Genomic DNA, 7,946 nt, shown 5'->3' on the forward strand with positions numbered 1-7,946 from the left:
GTTGGTGCGCGCTCCCTAACCCTAGTATCGCCAGGAGCATGCTGCTTTACGGCAGTGTGTACTGGCCCTAAATCACATGATTCCTTTTCCATATGACCATGGCTAAACCAGGGGATAGGCAACAACTTGGTTGTCAACAGCCACATAATAAGCCTTGGCCCAACATGTCCCTGTCACTTCCTGTCAAACAACATATACTACCTTGGGTAGTTGCTTTATTCTGGCCAAAGTTACATTTGGCTTTGCTTATTGGGACTGAATTTCGCAAAACAGTCCTCTCCAGTAAAAAAAAAAAAAATCTGTATGCATGAAAACTATGCATTTATATTGGGAAAACTGTTTGCCAAACATATATATATGAGGTAAAAGTCCATACCAAAATTTGTGAATAGGGGACAATATACAAAAAAATCAATACACAGTTTCATGCAATTATTAAAGCAACAAAAGAAAAATTCTTAAAGTTTGGAATGAACCAAATGTAAGACTTGAAAAAAAGGAAAAAAAAAAAAAAAGAAATAGAAAGGAACCAAAGTGGAGAGATTTGCCCATCTCTACTTCCTATCAACCTTTTAAAAGATATTTTTTTTTCTTTTCACTCCCAGTTAGGCCAAAAACGAACACAATGCTTCTGCGTTGAATGTCTGCTTTCTCTTCTGCCCATTCTGATGAAAAGTGTGGCATGGCTCATTTCTACCAAGGAGGGAGTTTGGCCAGCAATCAGCATGGCAGAAGGAGATCAGTGCAGCGGAAAATTGGATAATAGGATAAAAAACGCAGGGACCACAGGAAGCCCATCAAAACTGGCTCCTCCTGTCAGAAAACCGACAAATGACAAGCACAAATACAAGGTGTTATTTGTATTTTAATATTTATACTGATAATCATACTTATGCGTACCAGAGGCATCTGCTGAGCATATTCGTTTTAACCTTTTGTTGGCAAAATGAAAACCTTGTAAAGATACGTTCACCAGAAGGAGGTTACAATGTGACAGCTGGTAAAACTGAAAATTGTGATTTATTTCTTGGGATGGAAAGGAAATGAAACCTAACAACATGAGCGTATACTTATATAATCAGAACTCTCATTGACTCCATTAGGGTTTACCTCGGATAAATGGACATAAGTTTACAGCCTAAAGAACCAATATTTCAGTTTGAAAACTTAGGTTCAACTGGACTTTCTTCAGTAAAGAAATATAATGCTTACTGTGTCACTAAAAGCTTTAAATGCTCCTTCCAGGACAATTGTTAGACACTGTTTAAAACAAATAAATTTTTTAACCTAAGTTTTGGCACTATGTATTGCATTTTCCACACAGCTTATCCATATATGAAATATTGCTGCAATGACAGTGTGACAACAGTGCCTATAATCCATCCTAATCATAAAAGTGGGCTTTTAGTATCCACTGGGGATTGGTTCCAGGAACCCCTCTTCCCCCATGGATACCAAAATCTGTGAATGCTCAAGTCCCATTAAATATAATGGCATAGTATAATGGTGTCCCCCATATAAAATGACAAAAATCAAGGTTGGCTATATATTTCAAGAAGTGGATGGTTGAATCCATGGCTAAAGAATCTGTGGACACAGTAGGCTGACTGTATATTAGTGAAGCAAAACTTCAGACTGGTCACAGAGTAGTCACCATATACTCAATACTTGATTACTCTCTTCTCTGTCTACTCTTTACTGGGGCATCTGCCATCTTGGATGAACAAATCCTGCCCAGTTCAAGATGATATAGAAGATCTATCTGTGGTGTGAGGTCTACAGTAATCTGTTTACCCATATGAAATGTCACATGATATTACAGTTGCCAATTTCAGGCACTATGTGTTGTGGATCAGAACAGCTCTCTATGTAGAGACTATCCTATGTGTATCCTACCTTACAAATTATGGCCAACATCCTACCTTGTATTCATAAAAACAAACATAGAATTCAGAGACGTAGCTGTGTTAGCCTGGAATATCAGTATGCAAAGGGATCTTGTAGCACCTTTGGGACTAATTCAACTGAGGAAGTAGACCAAGTCTATGAAAGCTTATGCTACAACTTCTCTTGCACAGTTAGTTTTAAAGGTGCTACAAGATCCCTTGGCATACATAAATGTAGCTATAGATGACCCAAGGAATCCATCCCTGGAACCTACCTTAAACTGTGGGTGGGAGAAGGTTGGCCCCATCATGTTGAATCACCTCAGTCAACCATGCTGCAGACTTCTGTCACCTGGAGCAGGTTCCTGAAGTTTAAGGTGGGTGTCCGGGAACATTTCTGATTGTGACAACAGTACCACAATTATGAAGCATAGATGAATATGGAGCAGTTAAGGAGCCATCCCTCTAGAGTATGAATCCATAACTACTATGCAGGGTGCTAGCCCAAATCCATAAAATTAGCATATGCAAATTTATCCCACATTGGCTTTCTCTTTTTTGGAGTGATGTGCTTCATCTTTGGGGATGATAGTTAAGTGGCACCCTGAATTCAACAGGCCTTTCTGATTGTTTCCACTGTAGATGCACTTGCTGTTTTGCTCTAGGCAAGAGCTGAGGATGGGGGGGGATGGCCTTCCCAGAATCCTCCTGCCAGCATGGCCAGTGGATCTAATCCACAGAGAGCTTGGGCAAGCTGCTTTCAGAGCTACGGCTCCCAGAATTCCCCAGCCAGCAGTCAACCCAATCTGCCCCAGAGTCTGGGGAAGTTATATTTTAAATTATAACTCTCAAAATTCCCCATTGTTGGGAATCCCCACAACTTCACAGGTGATCTCTTTATTCTTTGAAGTCTGAAATGGTAAACCTGATTGATTTCTATATCGGTGAAGCCCAGTGATTGAAAGATCTCCTCAGTAACAGAAAAATGGAAGTAGATAACATCTTATTGACAAACGCTGTTGCCCTCTGGAATGCAATGTTTAGTAGACTGCCACATGCAGGCAATTGAAATAACCAGCCAAGAATTCAAAGCTGTGGCTAATTCATTACCCACGGTTCTCTTGCTGAAGTACTAATTTAAAGTCATGTGTGTTGTACTAATTGTAATTTGGTTTAAAGTGACAAGCTAAATATCTCCAGGTACACAATAAATAATGGACAGGGGTCAAAGCCAATAAATGTCTGAAATACATTAATACTAACTGCATGCAATATGTCACAGTTATACATTCAAAAAGGATAAATTGCATTTACAAATTAACACACTGCTCTTTTTGTATCTCACGCTTAGTAAACAATATCAAATAGTCATCTGAGAGGTTTGTTTCCCTCAGCATTTTTTTCCAAACAAGGGACATTTAGATTTAAAACTTCTGCCAGTGAAATAAAATATTTCTGGAAATCAACATCATCATATGGAGAAAAAGGATGGCATCCTTTTCAGTACTTATAATATAGTAAGCCAGAGTTACAATATTGTAAATATTGCAATTTACTTTATCTCATATATTATGATTACATATATGACTTTTACACCATTGCAGCAAAGTCAGGCCTTGAGAACACCAATGAATCCCAGATACTGTAGGCGATATTTCGGAGGAAGGAATTGGCAAAACTACCTATGAGCATTCCTTTCCTAAGAAAACTCAATGAAATTCATCGGGTTGCCATAAGTCAACAGGCAGCTTGGAGCCATGCACACATGCATACACAAGTGTATCTTAAATCGGTTTGAATGTCCTGGTAGTTTGAAAACAAAGCAGTGCTGCTGAGCTATTGTTTTCCTTTGAACAGTGGCACCATTAAAAAAGAGAGAGGAAGAGAAGACATAATGGTTTGTCCAGTGCCTTGTGTCAGCAGATTATCCCCACTACCACCTAATATGAAGAAAGTTTTTCCCTCAAGCCTGTGACAATGGTGTGTGTTTATGTGTGAATTTGCAATCATACTAATTGGGGTGAATTAGAACTGTAACAGAGGGAGAAGAGAAAGCTGAAGAAATGTGAGAAACTGGTGACAAGGCTCTATGCTTATTAAACATGATGCCAGGCCCACATTGAGGTCTCCCTTTCCTCCAGCCTTAGTAAAGAAGCTGCCATCTTCTCCAAGCTGAAGTTCAGTGCCATCTGGTGTCAAATGGAAACTTGTTTGAATCTCAAAATGCTGATTTTATATTGCTACTAGAAATCTCTGTTAGAGCAGGAATGGCTGGTGTGGGACTTACTTTCCTCAGTTGATCATGTAATGTGATAAAGAACGGAAGAAATGAGATTTTTTTTTAATGTAGGATTTGAAATGGTTTTGATTCTGTTTTTGGCTACTAGTGCTTTAATCTTCATTTTGTTTCTAAATCCTTTTGGCAAGATTTGTATAGAGGGGGTTTACCTTTGCTTCCATCTGAGGCTGAGAGAGTGTGACTTGCCCAAGATCACCCACTAGGTTTCCATGGCTGAGTGGGGATTTGAACCATGCTCTCTGGAATTCCAGTCAAATGTTTAGTCCACTACACCATGCTGGCTTTCTGAAAGTTGTTGTCTCGACCAAATACAATTTTCTGAGCTTTGTTTTGAACTGAAGAGAAATTCATTATTTAATATTTTTTCCACTCGCTTTTTAAAAAACAACATGTGGCAGTTGTAGTTCAACCAAAGAGAGTTTAACAAACATACCAGTGGAAGCTCAGCTGCCCAGTGTTGGGCAAACAGACCAAGGTTTGCTCTTGACCTAGAGGCATCACTCTGTACAATCTTTTATCACTATTTCTCATGGAAGGGAGTAGCAGCCCACTAGTGCTGCATAAACTATGTGTGAAGTACTGGGGAATGCTGGTTCAAGTTGGGGAAACTTGCCCTTCGTTTCTGAGATCATTGAATAAGATCAGTGAGTGATATATGGAAGAAGCAGCCACACTGGGGAAAAAAGGTTTTTTTAGAATATGTTAATAGGATTTTGTGAGGTTTAGTCCAAAAAGTAACTTCTCCATGCTAAGGCTGCAGTGGTAAATACAGTTATCAGAGTAAGTGGTATGTTCTATTAAAAATGGAGTGTTTACTTCTGATGAAACATACAGAGGATTGTGTTGTGAGTCAGCCCTTATTTATTTAGACAAGCAGTCTTCTACATTTTGAGATCCAGGTTTCACCTTTGGACTTAAGATCCTTGTGGAAACCTACTTCTGTACTTCTGTTTTTATGTTGGTAATGCCATTGCAACAACCTACCTTTAATCACACTGCAGCACAATAGTGGGTTCCTGTGTCCTACAGCAAAGGTTAGGAACCTGGGACCACAAGATATTGGAAATAAGTGCACCGGCTTTTATTCTCATGCTAGGCACTGGATGTAAAGTCACAGGGATCGATTGTATCGCACAGCTCCGTCCCTAGGCAGTACTCATCCCAAATCTTCAGTAAGATAAACAATTATATTTAGGACCCTTTATTTATCTCATGAGTAGGAATCACACAGCCTTCCAGATATTGTTGGAATGCAAGTCCCAGCAGTCCTAGCAAACTTTGGCAATGGTGAGAAATCCTAGGAGCTGCAGTCTAACAGCAGCTGAAGTGCTGCATGATTCCCTGGTTTAGTTCAACTGAGGTACATGGGACCAGTCATTGTGACAACAGAACTTGCATGTCTCTTGTATCCAAAAATATAATTTCCTTTTAACTCCTTGAAATAAGTTTAGAAAAATAAGAAAATGAACAAAACTGAAACTTACAGACTCATCAATCCCTAACAAGTAATTACTTCTGCAGAAATTACAAGAAGCCAAAGGTTTCACAACAAAACAAGAATGTGTATATATGGTAGGGATGCCATATGTATGCAGCTTAAGATGTAAATTTCTGAAGTAATAGGAGGCTGGAGAATTTGTAAACATTATAAGAAATAATAGAGACAGAAAATCCTTTGGAAGGCATCAAGCATTCAAATTGACTGCTTGATCAAGCCTCTGTGACTCTGGAGCAAAGTGAAACAGAGTTTGTTCCTTGTTCATGATAGTCTATAAGCAAGGAAGTATAAACAGTTAAAAGGCGGAGATATATGATTCCTGGTGCATAAATGAGCTTTTTCCCCCCAGAATGATTCCCATCATAACAGTACAAACTCACCTTAACTAGTAGAATAAATGGGCATAGAAAGGTGGCCACAGCATGTTCAAAAGCTACCAGCCATTCAGGGACTAGGGCTGCACCTACACTGCCCAATTAATGCAGTGGGACTCTCTGTTGTGGAGCTCTGGCACCACAACAAGCTACAAATCCCAGGATTTCATAGAACAAAGGTATGGCTGTTAAAGTGGTGTCAAACTGCATTAATATGGCAGTGTGTTCGCAGCCTAGGGGACTGATTAGTCTTGCACTAATTGAAATATGTTGCCTGAACAACCTATTGCAAACAGGGCCAGTATAATATGTGGGATTGTTTTTTAAAACACAGGATGGAAACAGATTTATTAATTTTTTTTAAAAAAAGAGGGCTATGCTGACATGACTATTATTGTTCTATATATCTGTCTATCCATCCTGCTATCATGCTATCCATCCATCTATGAGTATTTGTAAGCCATGTATCTTTTAAGATTCCCACAACCATACCACATGCACTATACAATATTTGCACTATTTATAAAATAGATAGGAAGCTGTTGTGTGTTTTTTAAAAAGCATTACTTCAATGGGCAGGAAAAAATAAAAGACTGAAGTGTTGAAATATTTGAGAGAACAAAAGCTCTGTTGTGAAAAACTATAAAGCAGACCTCAGGAGACTGTTGCATCACTTGACAACCTCAAGGATCCATTGGGTATATGAGAGAGAAGTCAATCTCTCCAATAATAGTGTGCCAACTAATCAGAAGTGGTCCTAAACATAGGCTCTGCAGGCAGTCCATCTCAAGCAACAGATTATAGCAAAAGAAGATCAGAAAATTATTTCATTCCTTTTTTTTTCCTACTGCCATTATAAGGGAAGGGTGCAACCATGGCTTCTTGTGCTTCCAAAACATCTTAGAACATGCTACAAAGAGAAGCTGACTGGGCTGCTAATAGAATTTTGTGATGTGGTGCAGTGTAGTGTAGTGGCTAGAGTATTGGAATATGACTCTGGAGAATGAAGTGAAGTAAGCAATGTGCAATGATGTGCAGAGTTGAATGTACCCTTTTGCACATGTGCAGTAATTCTGCAGTGCCACTTCTGCCACTGTCAGCCATTTCACAATGTCAAAATAACCACTCCACATGGGTTGCATACCTGCATACATCACTACCAGGATGCTAGCCTCTGCCTGATGGAAGACCAGCTTGGCATTTTGTCCTAGAGAGGGGGCCCTCAAAACCATTTAGCCAACAGAGGTTATCTTGTTGAATGTTTTGTCTGGTTCATGCAATGCTTCAGTATTAATGATATCCTATAACACCAATCTAATTAGACATTACATTAGAGGGAAAGGATAGTAAGTTTCTCCATGTGCGGAGATATAAATATAAATATCTTCTTTACAAAGAGGAAATGCGGACTCTGCAATTCTTTTGCAATCTGTAGGTTATCTTGACTAAGTGTGAACTGAACCAAGGAGCTGTGTTTGAGGTCATTCTTTATCAACACATTGCAAAGGAAAACATGATGTTGCTGGAGCAATGCTCACTATAAAGAAAGGAGCAATATTTCATTGTGGTTTGATAGGTGACAGCTGCTGCTGCTGGGTTTTTTTTCTTTTTCTTATCAACTGTGCTGGGAAGTTAATTTTGCAACTCAGCTGAATAACAGTCCCTTGACACTAATAAACAACATTCATGCTACACGTTTATTAGACTCTTGTAAGTTTGTTTTAATTTTTTGCTTTGGAAGCATACACACACATATAGCTCAAATTAACAGGTTAGAGTTTAAGTTTAAGACATTCCTCTGAATAACAAGAATTTTATTCAGCCTAAGAAAAAGAATGATTTACTCCCATACCCAGGTTTTTGTTCTTGGGTGTCCACATTCATTTCTG

Source organism: Sceloporus occidentalis, unplaced genomic scaffold (assembly GCF_023333645.1).
Source record: "Sceloporus occidentalis isolate IW3139 unplaced genomic scaffold, rSceOcc1.0.p SCAF_4, whole genome shotgun sequence".
Classification (NCBI taxonomy): Eukaryota; Metazoa; Chordata; class Lepidosauria; order Squamata; family Phrynosomatidae; genus Sceloporus; species Sceloporus occidentalis.